Source organism: Nomascus leucogenys, chromosome 5, assembly GCF_006542625.1.
Source record: "Nomascus leucogenys isolate Asia chromosome 5, Asia_NLE_v1, whole genome shotgun sequence".
Lineage (NCBI taxonomy): Eukaryota > Metazoa > Chordata > Mammalia > Primates > Hylobatidae > Nomascus > Nomascus leucogenys.
This window is the reverse complement of record NC_044385.1, coordinates 6,752,873-6,770,651: the sequence shown is the minus strand read 5'-3', so window position 1 is coordinate 6,770,651 and position 17,779 is coordinate 6,752,873. Positions and strand designations below refer to the sequence as shown.

The following is a 17,779-nucleotide window of genomic DNA, read 5'->3' as shown; positions in this document are numbered from 1 at the left end:
TGTCCAGCAAATCTCTGTATTCCCCCAAATACATAGGACACAAGCACTATGGGATATGTTCAGGTCTATAGAAATGGAAGAAAGGAAAGGAGGAAGAGAAGAGAAAGAGCAGTGGGGAGGGAGGGAGGGAGGGAGGAAGAAAGAGAGAGAAGGAAGGATTCTATTGCTGATAGAGCTACAGTTCCACTTTGGTGTCCATACAAACAAATATTTCCCAGAATTTTTCTAACCTCTCATAATTCTTGGGTTCATAACTGAGAAGTTCATATATTCCAGTGTGTTAGATTTTTAGTACAATTTAATAATTTTTAACATAGGTAAAAAGAAAAGAAAGAAAAGTATGCTTTATTTCTACAAATATTTATAGAATGGCACTGTGTGGTGGATGCTGTACTAATAGTGCAAAGATACATTCAATCACAAATAAATTTACAAACATTTCTTGTGCATTTAATGTGTTTACTGCTCCTTTTGTGGGGAATACAGCAGTTAGCAAAACAAAGTCCCCATCCTCATGGTCGAGCCATGTGGTTAGGCTCACCAATGCAGCCTTCAAGGAAGTGATGCATAGGGAAGAGGTTAAGATGCACATGTGCCCTCTACATCCTGTCTTCTCTCCCTACTGGATGTCAATGAGACATTAGAAGGTGTCTGTGTCAAAGATGCAGACCATCTGTCAGCCTTGATCTCTCAATGACTTTAGGGACAGAGTCTCACACCCATCCTCTCAACAGAAACCTCTGCATCAAACTCTAACATGAACAAATAAACTTTTGCTATGTTGGCTACTGAACTTTGAGAGTTTATACATTACAGTATTTATTGACCCTTGTCTACTGTACTCACTCAACCCCACTCAACCCCACCCAGCCGGGTGAACTCCTTTGAGACTTAGTTTAGATATCTCCTCCTCCAAGAAAACTTTCTGATCACTTTATCCCTTCACTCACCAGACTAGCTTTAGTATTCCGTTTAACACTTCCATATTTCATTTATGAGTTGTATGCGATTTTAAAAAATGTGTATATTTTTTGTCTTCACTAAAATGTGAGCTCCTTGAAAGAATAGACTATTTTATTCTTCTTTGCCTCTCCAGAGCTTAGGACACAGACTGACACAAAGAGGTGCAGCAGAAATATTTGTATAAAATGTAATAGATTTTATTGAGGACATAGTTTATGCTGGAGGATATAGTTTAGAAGACAGATATCTGAAAGGCATATTTGAAAATTTAGAAGTCCGTCCCCTGATATAAAAACTGGGAAATGCTGTTCTAAACTGAAATGTGGAAATAATAATTGCTCAGAAATTTCTTATGGATCTGAAGCTCCATATAAGACTTGGAGGCCAAGATTAAAAGAATATTAAATCGTATGCATAGATTTGTCCAACCATACTGTTTTGAAAGGTACGTACTGTGACAAGAAGCCTACATTTCCAGGAGGTACCTGATGATAGTCTTTGAAGTGAAGCAAACTTACCTTCAAATCCATCTGCTATCTACACCTTGGGCAAATTACATTCCTTCTCTGAGCATTAGTTTCCTCTTTTGTAAAAATAGATATAACTAACTGACCATGTGTATTAAGCCATTCTTGCATTGCTATAAAGAAATACCTGAGACTGAGTAATTTATTTAAAAAAATGAGTTTTAATTGACTCATGGTTCTGTAGACTATACAGGAAGCATAATGCTGACATTTCCTTGGCTTCTGAGGAGGCGTCAGGAAATTTACAGTCATGGCATATATTAGTCTGTTCTCACATTGCTGTAAAAAGTACCTGAAACTGGGTAATTTATAAAGAAAAGAGGTTTCATTGGCTCACAGTTCTGCAGGCTGTCCATGAAGCATGGCAGCATCTGCTTGGCTTCTGGGGAGGCCTCAGGAAACTTACAATCATGGTGAAGGCAAAGGGAGAGCCAGCACTTCACATGACTGGAGCTGAAGGTACACACTTCTAAACAACCAGATCTCATCGCTATCATGATGACAGCACCAAGGAAAATGGTGTTAAACCATGAGAAACTGTCCCAATGATCCAATCACCTCCCACCAGGTCCCACCTCCATCCAACACTGGGGATTCCAATTTGATATGAGATTTGGACGGGGACTTAGATCCAAATCATGTCATGGCAGAAGGATAAGGGGGAGCAGGCATGCCACATGGCAAAAGCAGGAGCAAGAGAGAGCAAGGTGCTTCACACTTTTAAACTTCCGGATCTCGCAAGAAGTCATTCACCATTACAAGTGATGGTAGTCTCGAAAAGTGGTGGTCATTTTTGCAATACACCATATGTAACCATCAATCTGGTAGTAAAAACCACAACCACAAAGGAAGGATTACATGAATGTGACCACTGACCCGTAAGTCACAGCCCAGCTGACCACTCAATCGCTATGCATATACCACAGCAAGTGTCTTAGACTGTGTTTCCCAGAAGTCTAAGATGGGGACTCCTAACACTCAGAAAGCATTTAATAAATGTAAGATTTTTTCCTTCATTCTGCCGTATAAATTGTTTACCTAGTATGTAAGTTAGTGGTAATTCCAACATTTATCTGTCTAAATATCAAGAAAGCACATTGATTTCAAAAGACATTTTTGCAGCATATATATATATGTGTGTGTGCGCTTATATTTTTAATGCATACATCATGCTCCATATATTTGCATGGCAGCAATTTGAGCCTAAAGTAGCTATCTGCAAAAATCCATAAAAGAATATGATCCATCACAATTTATTATACTGTATCAATCAGCGTATGCTACCTAACAAACAAAATTTAGTGGTTTAATATAATAAACATTCATTTAGCTCATGATTCTATGGGTCAGCAATTTGGACTGCATGGTTCTGCTGATCCCAGCTTCTTCATGTATCTAAGGTACACTGCTGTTTAGTTGAACAGCTTTGCTTCTGGAGACAATGGGGATAATGGGTTGTGCCTCTCATCCAGCAGGTTAGTCTCACATAGTAGCTCTGGGTTCCAAGAACGGCAAAAGAGCAAGCTCAATGTGCGCATGCTTTTCCAAACTTCCTTGTTTGCTAATGTCTCATTAGTTAAAACAAGTCACTTGGCCAGTCCAAACTCAATAAATAGACAAGCAGATGACATCTCATGAAGTAAAGAGAGAAAGTGGTGGTCATTTTTGCAATATACCACATATAACTATCAATCTAATAGTAAAAACCACAACCACAAGGGAAGAATTGCAAGGATCTGACCACTGACCAATAAGTCACAGCCCAGCTGGCTGACCACTCCATCACTCTGCATATACCACAGCAAGTGTCTTAGACTGTGTTTCCCAGAAGTCTGAGATGGGGACTCTTGTGCTGTGATTTACTGTGGGATCCTCCTGAAAAGGACCCTCTAAAGAAATGAGAGACAAAGGATTGGGCAGAGGAAAGAAGTTCAGTAAAGACGTAGTTTCACCTAAAGTGTAACCCCAGCCTGATCCCATGAGCAGACAGGCATATGAATGGCACCACAGAGTTGTCCAGACTTGAGGCAATAGTATCAAGCTTCTATTCCTGTCCCCTCCTCATATCAATCAGTCAGTTCTCCTGGAAGTTGAAATGTGTGCATGCTTTGGCCTGAAGGACAGGCTTCGCCTCTGGGTGTATTCATCCCAAGACCCAACCTTGGCAACCTTCAACTCTGATCCTTTAACTGAGAAGTGATTCCTTTATAGAGCTGCATTTCCCACTCAAAACAGCATTTATTTTTGCAAGCACTTTTCTAACACAGATGGTAGGCTTTTCCACCAGTTTATATTGGTCTGTATTTATCACATAGCTGCCTAGTTTCTCTTTCTAATTTGATTAGCATTTATTACATAGAAAGAATAATATAAATAAAAAATTTAAAATACACTTATAAGAGAAACCAAGGCATGCTAGAAATGCTCTTTTCTAGGTGTACACGCTAGCAGTTGGGGAGTTTGATGTAGAAGAGAGAGGAAAACGTGGAGTTCATGGTCTCAAATGAATCAGTAGGAGGTTTATGTTAAGGAAGAGGAACAATGAAAAGAGAAAGAAATTGTGCAACTGCCATGTGGAAAGCACCTTTAAATAAAGAGCAAAAGTGGAATATTTTGTGCAATGTCCTTCTTCAATTTCCTCCTTCAAACTTAAAAAAAAATTCCAATACTCTGACTGCTTTGAGACATAAATAGGGGTAGGGGGTGGGGGGAGTATAGAGTGGACAGAAGAGATGGGCAGTTAGGATGGGACAACAGCTAAAACTTTACCTAAATCAGGTGCTGGCAAGAGCAACAGCAAGTGTAAATGCACAGAGAGTCAGAGATATTTGGGTTACATATGCACAGGAAGAAAATCCAAATCACCCTTTCTCATAAACTCAAAGTTTTACATTCCAGTCTGGTCTACTTCTTTCACTTCTAAACAAGAAATAAGTGGTAGAACAAAGGGTTCTGATGAAGAGTAAATTACAGTTCTGTGCTTTGAATGTGTGGCCAAGACAGATACTGGTACCAGAAGTGGGGTGTTATCTAGCAAACACCTGGAAATGTGGAGCAGCGTTGAAAGTGGGTAATGCATACAGGCTGAAAGAGTTTGAAGGCGCATGCTAGAAAAAGCCTAGATTGTTGTGAATGAAAGGCAATTATAATGAGGGCTTAGAAGAAGAGAGCTGTAGGAAGAGCCTAAATCTTCTTAGAGATTTTCTAAGTGGTCATGATCAGAATGTTGGTAGAAATATGGACAGTAAAGTCCATTCTGCTGAGGTTTTACTTGAAAATGAGGAATATCTTATAGGAAACTGGAGGAAAGGCCATTCTTGCTATAAAGTGGCAAGTAACTTGGCTGAATTTTATCCATGTCCTGGTACTCTGTGGAAGGCAGAACCTAAGGACAATGAACTAGAATATTTGATGAAAAGTCTCTCAACAAACCACTCTGGGTGCTGCATGGCTTTTCTTGACTACTTATAGAAAAATGCAAAAAGAGAGAATTTAATTAAAGATGGAATTTATTATCAAAATGGAAACACAACTTAAAGGTTTGGAAAATTCTCAGCCTGGCCTTGTAAAGAATGAGAAAGTGTATTTTGGAGTGAATATTAGGGGTGTGGCTAAGCAACTGTTTGAAATGGAGGTTAGTATGGATAGAAGGAAGCCAGGTGCTATTCACCGAGACAATGAAAGAATGATCCCAAAGGCATTTCTGAAATCTCTGTGGATACCCTACTCTCACAGGCCCAAAGTGCCATGGCCTTGTGGGCAGAAGAGTTTCAAAAGAGGGACCAAGGTGCCTATGGCCTCACTGCCCAGGGCCACCTCAAATCTCTGCTCCCTGCATTCTGGTGCAGCATTTCTTGGCTGCCCTAGCTGTTGCTCAAGCCACTCAGGAGGGTACAGGCTGTATTACATGGTGGCATCCATGAGATGCTAACTCTGCAGGCACAGAGTTCATGAGTTGTGGAAGCATGGCTACCTCCATCTAGATTTCAAAAGATGCCTTGGAGAGCCTTGGAGAACAGGCAGAGAACTTCTATCAGGAGAAGACTGCCACTGAAAATTCTCACCAGAGCAATGCCCAGCCGAGGCATGAGGTTGGAATGACCTATGAGATCTGAGACATGTAGGGCCACCGGTGTTCAGTGGCAGCCTTGGGGAGCCACAGGCACTTGACTGTAACCCATAACAGCTTCAGCATGAGCTGAGCTCAGACAATCCATGGGAGTAGGATCCCCTGGAGTCTTGGGGACCCAACCCCTGACCCAGTGTGTCTGGAATAAGGGACATGGAGTCAAAGAATATTATTCTCAGGGCTCAAGATTGAATGTCGTTTGCCTTGTTGAGTTTTAGACTTACTCAGGACCTATTACCCCTTTCTGCCTTTCTGTTACTTTTTCTTAGAATGGGAATGTCTATCTGATGCCTGTCCCACTACTGTATATTAAAAGTACCTTGCTTTATTTCACAGGCTCACAGCTGGAGAAGGAATTTGAATAAAAAAAGTCATACCACAAGTTTCATCTGTACCTGATTTAGATGATATTTTGGATGATATTTTAGATGACATTTAGAATTTAGACATAGACTTTTAAGTTGATGCTGGAATAAGTAAAGATTTGGGGGGCTATTGGAATGGAATGAATGTATTTCACATGTGAGAAGGACACAAATTTAGGGGAGACCGGGGCAGAATGCTATGGTTTGAATTTGCCTGTCTTTCAAAATTTATGGTAAAATGTAGTCCTTGTTGTTGTAGTATTAAAAGATGGGGCCTATGGGGAAGTGATTGAGTCATGAGGGATCTGCCCTCACAAACGGATTAGTGCCTTGTAACAGGGATGGAGGAAACGAACTTAAGTCTCTTTTGTCCTTCTGCCATATGCAGCAACAAAGCACCATCTTGGAAGCAGAGAGCCACCCTCACCAGAACTGAATGCAGGCACCATGACTTTGAACTTCCCAGCCTCCAGAACTGTGAGAAATAAATTTCTATTCTTTATAACTTACCCAGTCTCAGGTATTTTGTTACAGCAACACCAGTGGACTAAGTTACAGTCTCAGGAAGAAAGCATGCATTCCTCTTGTCTCCCAATTAGTGCTGCCAGGACCTCCAGAACTCCAGATGGATTCGCCTGGCTGACACTTGAAAGATTTTTGCTCTAACTTAATAGAAAGGACAGACTGGCAAAGCCATAGTTAAATCAGTTGGAGGAGCCACAAATCAAATCATCTTTACAGAAAGGTACAAAGTTAACAAGTCCAAATGGTAATGAGGTTTGGGGAATTTTTTTTTAGTTGGGGGGTGGGCATTGTTGTTGCTGTTTGGCTTTCTAGACCAGTAAGCCTGCCAGCAGGAATTGCTTACACACAGCTGTCATTTGGGTTCAGAGTGACTCAGAACACTCATAAAGAGATATAAACCACACGTGCCACCACATGCTTCTGGGCCACCCATGACACAGAGTACATCATTCATTTTCTGACACTTCTTATTTGCCATCTGCTCAGGGAAACCTCCAGAGCAAATTAGTGTAGCCCTCACTTTCACACATTAAAATCTACAGTTATGGGCACAGTAGCTACCATGTGACAAGCAAAATGTTGGGCATTTAACCAATGTTTTCTCATTTAATTCTCACAACATCCTCAAGCAATGCTCTCCCTTTATGCAAATGAGTTTGTCCAAAGGCACCAGGCACCAGTGGCCAGGGAGAATCTAATCTCAGATTTGTCTGGAGCCAAAATTCACACATTTTTGCAACATCATGCTGAGCTAAGGAGAAGTTTGCTCACAGGTCCCTCCCCCAACCCCACCTCCTGGCTCACCTTTCCCTGTCCTCTTTGCAGCCTTTCCCAAGCACCAAAGGCCCAGGTGTCCACCTTTTGGGCCTTGACTTAGGTTTCTATAAAACAGAGTTTTTCCTAGTTCTGTCTTCTCTCATCAGGGATTTACCCCACAGACCATGACACTATGATATCAGTATCTTCTGTATCTTTGCAGGTCTCTCTAGGTACATGAGATGAGCCACAATAACCTGATTGAATGTCATGGTCTTGATACTTAGCATAGCTTTACATTCAATGCCTCCCATAAAATCTCTTTGTATTTTAAGAGGAGCCATTATTAATAACTCAAAAGAATGATTTATGAAAGCACAGCATTATCTAAAATTAATACACTATAAATGAAGAATGTGCTACAAATGGAGACTTTTCCTCTTTCTATAATTTCTCTCATCCTAATCTGGAGGCCCTATACTCACTTATAGCAGCTGGTAAGAAATCTTGGAATTTTCCAGTATAAGGTAATTTTTTTTTCTGGTAAATAACATTTCATATCTCACAATCTAAGTTTTAACTTCTTACCTATAGTATTTCTTTCCTCCAAAGTGTCTGCCTTCCTTATCTTTCCCCATAGATGTGAGTGCACATGGAAATTTATGGAGCCTCTCAGCATTGTAGAAGAGCCTCTGTTTCTTCTCACTGGTTCCTGCCCTCCTCAGCTTGGTATATAACTCCTGAGGGCTGGACACCAGGTTGCTAAAGGATCCAGTCCCTGCTCTATAACCTAGGAAGAACTTCTACTTCCCCTTCCTGTCCAGAAGTAATATTCCCAGGAATCACCTTTTTCTCTCCTGCCCTATGGACTTCAGATGTATCTCTCTGCCTTTCACTATGGCAATAAATGTCACTGATTTGCTTTAATGGTAGAAAAGACTACAGAGAGAGAGAGAGAGAGAGTAAAACTAAAAAATGCATTAATATGGGAGAAAATACACCCAGAGGAATTTTTAAAAATAGTTTCTCCATTACAGAAGCAAAACTAGAGCTGGGTGGTTTATACTGGGTGATACAGTTTGGCTGTGTCCCTACCCAAATCTCACCTTGAATTGTAATAATTCCCATGTGTCAAGTGTGGGACCAGGTGGAGATAATTGAATCATGGGGGTGGTTTTCCCCATACTGTTCTCATGGTAATGAATAAGTCTCATGAGATCTGATGGTTTTATAAATGGGAGTTCCCCGCACAAGCTCTCTTGCCTGCTGTCATGTAAGACGTGACTTTGCTCCTCATTCACCTTCTGTCATGATTGTGAGGCTTCCCCAGCCATGTGGAACTGTGAGTCAATTAAACCTCTTTCATGTATAAATTACCTAGTCTCCGGTATGTCTTTATTAGCAGTGTGAGAACAGACTAATACTATCTCCTCATGTGGATAGCAAAGGAGTGATTCTACTGCATTAATATTAATCTCATGAATTTAGCATCATTTCAGTCCTGGTTTTAGCTCAAGTCTAATTGGAGGAGAGTAGATAGCAACCAGCTATAATACAAAAAGCAACCATGTGGAGTCAAATCCAAGTCTCATCACTTCATACAATGTTACCTTTGGGCAAGTTATTCAATCTCTTTGGGCTTCAAGTGGCCTTTCAAAAATGTCATCTACATCACAAAAGTGTTGCTGATATTCAGTGAAATATTCCATATGAACCCCCTCACAAAGGACCAGGAACATAGTAAGTCTAAATACATGTTTGTTTCCATTCCTCCACCATTTTCCTTTATAAGATGAAGTGAGAAATTATATGTTCCCTGGGAAATGGCTATCTGCAAAGACTTGTGGCATTCTACTTTCTGGATATATTGCCTCATGTCTGGCAAACTGTACTGATTTAAAACTTCCAACAGAAGAAGGAAAAACTAATTTGGAAGGGCTAATCAAGACTCTCCATAGTCCAAAAGGGATGATTTCCCAGTTGTGCAAAGAACCAATAAACCTCCATCCTGAAGACAAAAGTAATTTTATGAAACTGCATGAAGTTTCTCTAGAGAGAGAGACTTCACAAAGCCCAGTGGCCACAGCTGTGCAGTGGAACTGAACTACTTTGAATCTCTGCCATCAAAGGAAAGAATCTCAGGATTTTCTGCTACAGAAGCATGATCGTGTTTAAATTCTTAAAATGCTGCATTAGCAAGAATTCTCCACAGAAACAGACTCTCTCTCTAGAGTTGAGAGAGAGAGAGAGAGAGAGAGAGTTAATATAGGAATTGGCTCACGGGACAATGGAGGCCAAGAAGTTCAAGAATCTGATGTCTGTAAGCCAGCAAACAAAGAAAGCCAATGATGTAATTTAGTCTGAGTTCAAAGGCCCAAGAATGGAGGTACTGATTGTATAAGTCCTGATCTGAGTCTAAAGGCCCAAGAACCAGGAACACTCATGTTAACAGAAGATGAATAGGCCAGATCGGTGGCTCACACCTGTAATCCCAGCACTTTGGGAGGCTGAGGCCAGCAGATCCATTGAGGTCAGGAGTTTGAGACCAGCCTGGCCAATATGGTGAAACCCTGTCTCTACTAAAAATACAAAAATTAGCTAGACATGGTGGTGTGTGTCTGTAGTCCCAGCTACTCGGGAGGCTGAGCCACAAGAATGAACCCGAGAGGCAGAGGTTGCAGTGAGCTGAGGTTGCGCCACTGCACTCCAGCCTCGGTGACAGAGCAAGAAGAAAAAAAAGAGAGAAGATTAATGTCTCAGCTCCATAAGGAAAGAGAAAATGTATTCTTCTGAAGTTTTGTTCTATTTGTGTTCTCGATAAATTTGATGGTACCTACTCACATTGGTGAGGGTGATCTTCTATACTCAGTCTGATTCAAATGCTAATCTTTTCTGGAAACACCTTCACAAACACACCTAGAAATTATGTTCTACCAGCTACCTGGGCATCCCCTAGTCCAGTCAAGTGGACACATAAAATGACCACCACAATTCCACCTCTTATCAATCAACCCATACACATCTTTTTAAACCATACTTAATCTTCAATTAAAGACAATAACAGGGTCATAATTCTGCCTAACGTGATACAACTATCCTGCATACAACTGAAAACACACTAATCCCTTCCCTACAAGTGGAGGTAAAGTATTTGAGTGATGTTAACTCTTCCCCTTGATATCTTATAACTTTACTTCTATGTAAGATTAATAATACTTAAATACTATGATATAAAGTCAATGCATCTTATGTTACATAAGGGAATAAGAGAGTGAAAAATATTTGCTTAATTTATATATATATAAATTAATTTATAAATATATAATATATATTCCATATATATTCAAATATAATATATATATACATATATATCCACACAAATATATTCACTACAAAACAAGGAGAAAACACTCATGGCAGTTATAGCCCTCATTTCTGTAACTGGTCACTTATTCTTAGCTGGTATTTATAAATACCTTCTTCTACTATTCATTCTGTATTCCCTTTGCCTTCAGCAAACACCTCAGCTGGTCATGGTTTTTCACCTGGCAGGGTGATCCAAAGCTGAAGGGCCTGGTCATTAGTAGACCTTGAGTCCTGGTCATTGAGTTGTTATAGTTTTATATTGACCATAATCACAGCGCATGGTGACACTAAAACATACCTGAAGGATCTCCTGTTTTCTGGACATACTCTTCTCCATCTCCATTATGGAATAATAGTCCAATTCCTCTTGGTGGTCTGAATCAATCACCTCAGTCAATACCATACTTCCATTCTTTACCTGTTGACTCAAAACCAGAAGGAGCCCAAACTGACTGGGCAGCAGTCTTAACTTTCAGTTCAATGGAAGCATCATTATGTCTCCTGGTGAAAGCATTTCTCCCTCACAGCTAGAGACCTTTAGGCCGGCAGAATATAAAGTCATAGGAATGGGAAGCAAAAATTTTGCTAGCTGGTCACTAAGGGTAATGGTGAGTGGTTCCACTTCCATTTCCACCCTTTGATTCTTCAACCCATGAATCCAGTCTATGGAAGAGACAACACCAAATATTGGACACTGACTTAGGGCACAGAGAACCTTGTCCCAGCACTCAAGGTACTGCCACCTAACTGGCACTATAACTGACTCTTCACAAAGGTATTGCAGCATTTTATCAAGCCATCTGCTTCAGAATAGTGGGGAACATGGTTAAACCAGTGAATTACATAAGCGTGCATTTATTGCTGCACTTCTTTTGCTGTGGAGTGAGTTCCTTAATCACACGCAATGCTGTGTGGAATGCCATGATGGTGGATAAAGCATTCTGCAAGTCCACAGATGGTAGTTTTGGCAAAAGCACTGTGTACACGGAAGGCAAACAGAAGTATCTATTCCTGAACAAAACACTGCCCCTTTCATAATGGCAGCAGGCCAATGTAATAAACATGACTCCAGGTAGCTGGCTGATCACCTAGGGATGGTGCCACGTTGGAGGTTCAGTGTTAGTCTCTGCTACTGGCAGATTGGACCTTTAGCAGTGGCCATAGCTAGGTCAGCCTTGGTGAGTGAAAGTCCATGTTTCTGATCCTGTGAATAACCTCCATGTCTGCCACCACGGACACTTTGGTCATGAACCCATTGGGCAATGACAGGAGTGGCTGGGGAAAGAGGCTGAGTAGCATTCACAGAAAGGGTCATCATATCTACTTGATTATTAAAGTTCTCCTCTGCTGTGGTCACCTTTTGGTGATCGTTCACATGAAACATAAATATCTTCACAAGTTTTGCTGATTTGGAGACATCTATCCACATTTCTCTCTCCTAAATTTATTTGTCACCAATTTTCCAATTAAGTTCCTTCCAAGTTCCTGACCATCCGGCCAAACCACCATTGGCTACAGCCTATACATTAGTATTTAATCACATATCTTGCCATTTCTCCCTCTAAGCAAAGGGAACAACCAGGTGCACTGCCCGAATTTTTGTCCACTGTGAGGAGCTCCCTTCATGACTGTCCTTCAGGGATGTCCCAGAGAGTGGTTGTAGTGCTACAGCTGTCCACTTCTGGGTGGTGCTGCATATCATGCAGAAACATCTGTAAACCAGGCCTAATTCTTCTGTTCCTCTGCCAAATGATCATGGGGAACTCTCCATGAAGCCATAGGTACAGTCTGGGAGAGAGAAAGCAGTGTAGCAGAAGGGAGGACCATGGGCAATTGGGCAACTTCTTTGTGTAAGGTACTTATGCCTTCAGAGACTGTTAGAGCTGGATCACATACATACCACTTCCATTGATGACGAAGTGCTGCGTGCATGCCTAACTTTATGGCTTGGTGATCAGATAACACCCAGTTTATTATGGGCAGCTCAGGTCACATGGTAACTTGGTGCCACATGGTTGAACATTCAGTTTCTACTGATGCCCAGTAGCAGGCCAAGAACTGTCTCTCAAGAAAAAAAAAAGTAGTTATTTGCAGAAGATGGCAGGGACTTCCTCCAAAATCCTAAAGGCCTGCACTCCAATACACTTATATGGACCTGCCAAATGCTTCAAACAGAATCTCAGTTCACCACTAATATATCAAGCACTATTGGATACGTTAAATCTTATGACTCAAGTAACAGAGCAGCTTGCACAGTAACCTGGACCTATTGCAGAGCCTTGCTTTGTTCTAGGCTGCAGTCAAAACTAGAAGCTTTTCAGGTCGTTTTGTAAATGGCTCAGCAAAACACACCCAAATGTGGAATATGTTGCCTCCAAAATCCAGAGAGGCCCAATACGTGCTGTGTTTCTTCCTTGGTTGCCGGTGGTGCCAGATGCAACAATTTAACCTTTACCTTAGAAGGGATATCTCCATATGCCCCACACCATTGGACACATAGAAATTGCATTGAATTAGAAAGCCCTCGAATTTTTGTCAGATTTATTTCCCAACTTCTGACACTTAAAGGTCTTATCAATAAGTCTAGAGTGGTTGCTAATTCTCATTCACCAGGTCCAATCAGCAAAATGTGATTAATGTAATGGGCCAGAGTGATATCTTGTGGGAGCGAAAGGTGATCAAGATCCATGAAAACTAAATTATGACATAGAACTGTAGAGTTGACATACCCTTGAGGTAGGAGAGTGAAAGTATGTTGCTGGCCTTGCCAACTAAAAGCAAACTGCTTCTGCTGGTCCCTTCTGCTGGTCCCCACGGACAGGGATGACGAAAAAGCCATTTCCCAGATCAATAGCTGCATATCAGTGCCAGGAGATAGTTGATTTTCTCAATAAATGGAATCCTATCTGGTACAGAATCTGCAACTGGAGTCATCACTTGGTTAGGTTTATGATAATCCACTGTCTTTCTCCAAGACCTGTCTATCATAGGCCAAACAGGATAGTTGAATGGAGATATGGTGGAAATCACCATGCCTGCATCTTTTAAGTTTCTGACAGTAGCACTAATTTCTGCATGTAGAATTGCTTCTGATTTGCTATTTTTCTAAGTATAGGTAGTTCTAATGACTTCAATTTGGCCTTTTCTATCAAATAGCCCTCACTTCACAGGTCGGGGAATGAATGGAGGAATTCTGCCTGCTGCTAAATATGTCTATTTTAATTATGCATTCCAGAACTGGAGAAAAAAAAAAAAACACAGGATAGGTTCAAGGACCCATTGGACTCACTGTAAGACAAATCTGAGCTAAAATTTTATTGATCATCTGACTTCCACAAGCCCCTACTCTAATGAGAAGACCACTGTGATGTTTTAGGTCTCCTGTAATCAGTGGATAGACAAAGCCAGTGTCCAGTAGACCCAAAAGGTCTGATTATTTGCTTTTCCTCAGTGTACAATTATCCTTGTAAAAGGCCATAGGTCCCTTTGAAGAAGGATAGGAGAAAGATTTAACAGTATAAATTTTTAGTATTATGCCGTGGTTCTTCCAGGGGACCTAATCTCCCCTTCACTCATGGGGTTCCAGGTCTGTAAACTGGCTCATCTGGGAATTGATTGAGGGGCCACATCTCTCTGTTTTTATGATTTGAGTTAGACTTTTGTTTTTTGGCCTAGAAATGTTCTGCTTATACAGATCAATTAAGAATTTAGTAGGCTTCCTATCTATTTCACTTTGAGAAACATCATGATTAACTAGCCAACACCATACGTCTCCTGGAGTCAGACTATTCTGGTTGCTGCTTTGACTCTGCTGTTCATTATAATAACCATGCCCACTTTGCTTTTGGTGGTTAAGTGCCACTGCCACCACTTGACTCCTGCCATATTCTGGGATCTAATTATTCCCATTGCATTTAGGTTTTCCAATCGAATGACTGTGGTTCCCATTGTAAGGTGGGGCCTACAAAAAAGAGCAACCACAAAGCTCGACAAAGATGCTGGGTATCCCCTTGACATTTATTTATTTATTTATTCAAAGTATTTCTCAAAGTACTGGTGAAAGGTATGTCTTCTGGACCCTTCCAGCATAGGTGAGTAAGGTAAATGACAAATCCACTCCAATCTTCCAATCTCCTTAAGCCTTTGAATTTCTTCCTCTCTATTAAACTAAGGGAAGTCAGGCATTTCCAATTCATTTATGGTGGACCATCGTTTCATCTTTGCTTCACCCAACCAGTTAGAGCCCTTTCTGCCAAGCCACAACACTGAATGCAGAATCTCTGCTTACTGAGCCCATATCAATAAATTCAGCCTGATCCAATTTTATGTTCCTTCTACCATTGTTCCACACCCTTAATTCCCACACATGTTCCACATCCATAATTCCCACACGTTTCCTGGATTTCTGCTTGTATGAACTAATAACCCCAAGTAGTTCTTTTGGAATTCAGTGCACCCTGTTATGGGTCATACTTTGTACCTCACCTTTAGAGCCCTGCTGGGACTTGAGTCCAGTCATAGGTCTAGAAGCAAAGAAGGGTGGTCATGGTGAGTCCTGTGGAGAATCAGAATTGTCTTGCATGGCAGTTCTCTCAGGGGAGGCCATTACCATTTCCTCAAGCAATGCAGGGTTAAACCCCTCAGACAGAGGTAGACAGGCCAATACTACTGACACTGGGGAGGCTGCTGTCAGTAGGGCTGGGGAGGCCTCTTCTACTGGGGCTGGGGAGATATTTCCCTCTGGCAAAGAAGATTCATCAGAATTTAGGGGCTCAGTATCTCCAGGTTCATCAGGGTCTTCCCACATGGCCCTATCTCAAATTACAGGATCCCATTCTTTCCCAATCAATGCCCTCACTTTAACAGTAGACACCCTGGGAGGCTGGGATTTCAACTTGTGCTGTAATTTAGCAAATCATCAGATGAGGTTCTGCAATCAGCTTTCAGCATTTTCAGCCCTGTAACTATTGGAGATAAGGTTGTCCTTCGGGGCACACCTGGAAGCTCTTAGGTCATTTGTGATTCTTCACCTGGGAATTCAACTCCCTGAACTGAACTCATTTCTTTTTTTTCCACCACATATCCAGTAACATTAGGAGCAACCAACTGGCATCATTATATTCCTTATTTTTCCATAAATGTTCAAAAGTATCATATAGAGAGTCACTTAGCTCACAACACAATACCTACTAGTGAGCAGTCTTTAGCACCACGTACAGTACAGATGATCCTGCTTCACCTCTGGCCTCACACATTGGACAGGGGGAGGGAGAGGGTACTTCATCCACTGGCAGCCAGTTTATAGATTGAAAAGCTTGCTCAAAAAGGAGAGCTGTCCAATAAGAGTCTTTCTCCACAGAATCTGAATGAAGAAAAAGGAAACAGTCAGGTAGCCACAGGAAATAAATGTGATAGGTATTTGGGAAAATATAATTAAAAAGAAAACTTTCTCCCTACCAAAAAATCTTCTCCCTAAAGATAGTTGAGGGGGGAAAAATAGCGCTTGTATTATTGAATAAGTATTGGCAAAAAACAGAACTTCAACAAATTTAGTTTAAAGATTGAATTGGCTTTTATTAGCAATTCATGAATCAGGCAGCATCCTGTCTAAAAATAGAGGAAGCTCTGTTGGGTAAGGTGGAACAGTTGGTTTTTGTAAGGTGCTATCTTGCAGAATAAGGAAACAGAATAATACAAAAAAGTGGATTGGTTCACATCAGGTTACTTTAGGTTACTTTCATTCTTTCCTATAGTGCTGGCTTAGGTTGGCTAAGCCCTTTCTGACTGGTTGCTGTGAATCTCTTGTTTGATTATGTGGCACTTAGCATGAATGACTCCATTTTGGTTTGGTCTGTTGAGGCCCAGTGCAGAAGCTCAATCCAAACCTACAGCCTTCCATAAATTTTATTTAATAGCATTAAACCAGAATGTAATGTGCACCACTAGGGGATTGCAAAGACAGAAAGAAATCTCACATTTTTATATAGCCAAGCAGCCACAATCCATTACATATGTGTTTTCAAGGCAGGCAATAACTAGTCCTCAAATAAGAGGACTTGACAGCACCAACTGTCACACAAAGTTCATCCTAACTTTACCTAGGCATGGGGTTGACCACCTGTATTAGCTAATTGGCTTTATCCAAAGGAAGAAACCAACTTCTCATGTCTTATATTGGGAGGCAGTTTTGCAACTTGGAGCAAGATACTCACTGAAGTCAGACTTCTACCCTGACACAGAAACTGGGAGATGGGGATGCTAAGTCCTCCGATGTTTACATTTCAAAGAGATGGCTGCCAGGTCCTTGGGAAAGACATTCCAGGATAACAAAGCTGAGGAAAGTCCTACCTAATCTTCAAAAGATTTAAATACATTTCAAAGGGAGAAGAAAATACTTACAACTAAAAGTTTTCTAAGGTAAATGCTTAAAGAAAAAGGAAGAAAGGAAAATCTCTTTTCTTATTTTCAAGAGGAATAATTAAGCCTTTTAATTTTAGTCTTAATAATTAAGCCTCTTTAATTTTAATTTTAGTAATTCCTCAATTAATGTAGTAGATAGGCTCTTGGAAACTCACTTTAAGAAAAATGATAATGAAACCAATTTTACCATAGGCTAATTAATATGAAGAAAGAGTTAAGTTTCTATGACATTTCTGGTCACAAAAACATTACCAAACCTCTAACAAAAGACTGAAAATACTTCTAATACAAAACCTTCAAATAAATGAGAGCTACATATACATTTAAGAAAGAATAAAAACAAGTAAGATAATTATTTACCCAATTTCTGGAATCAGTGAGTGAAGGCAACCATAGGTAGTTTCCATCAAGGAATAAATGTTTTCACAGCTAAAATCATAAGGAGCACCCCCAGTCACCAAGTGGCTTAAAAAACCAACACTCACACATATGGCGGCTCACTGAGTGCTTTGTTGCTGCACCCTTTATCGTTGTGCCTTTGTATGATAATTGTATACTTTACACACTTTTATTTGGGAATGATTTATGTTTACTCATCTACTCATTTTCCAACCCATTCATTCCAGTTCAGGGTCATGGGTGGCTGTGCAGCCCATCCCAGCAGCTCAGGACTCAAGGCCAGAACAAGCTCAGGACAGGACACCATCCCATTGCAGGGTACACTCACA

At 40.8% G+C, this 17,779-nt stretch overlaps 2 long non-coding RNA genes across 6 annotated transcripts in view; one reads left to right on the top strand and one right to left on the bottom strand.

Annotated features, from left to right (window-relative positions):
• LOC115835127 overlaps window positions 1-17,779 on the top strand; it is a 48,030-nt gene that overhangs the window by 24,674 nt on the left and 5,577 nt on the right. For 3 of the 4 annotated variants that reach the window (XR_004030052.1, XR_004030055.1, XR_004030053.1), the window contains exon 2: window positions 6,373-6,729. This is a non-coding gene — a long non-coding RNA (uncharacterized LOC115835127). The remainder of the gene's footprint in view (window positions 1-6,372; window positions 6,730-17,779) is intronic. The other variant, XR_004030054.1, reaches the window with a different exon arrangement.
• LOC115835128 overlaps window positions 10,613-17,779 on the bottom strand; it is a 33,337-nt gene continuing 26,170 nt past the window's right edge. For both annotated transcript variants that reach the window (XR_004030057.1, XR_004030058.1), the window contains one exon: window positions 10,613-15,993. This is a non-coding gene — a long non-coding RNA (uncharacterized LOC115835128). The remainder of the gene's footprint in view (window positions 15,994-17,779) is intronic.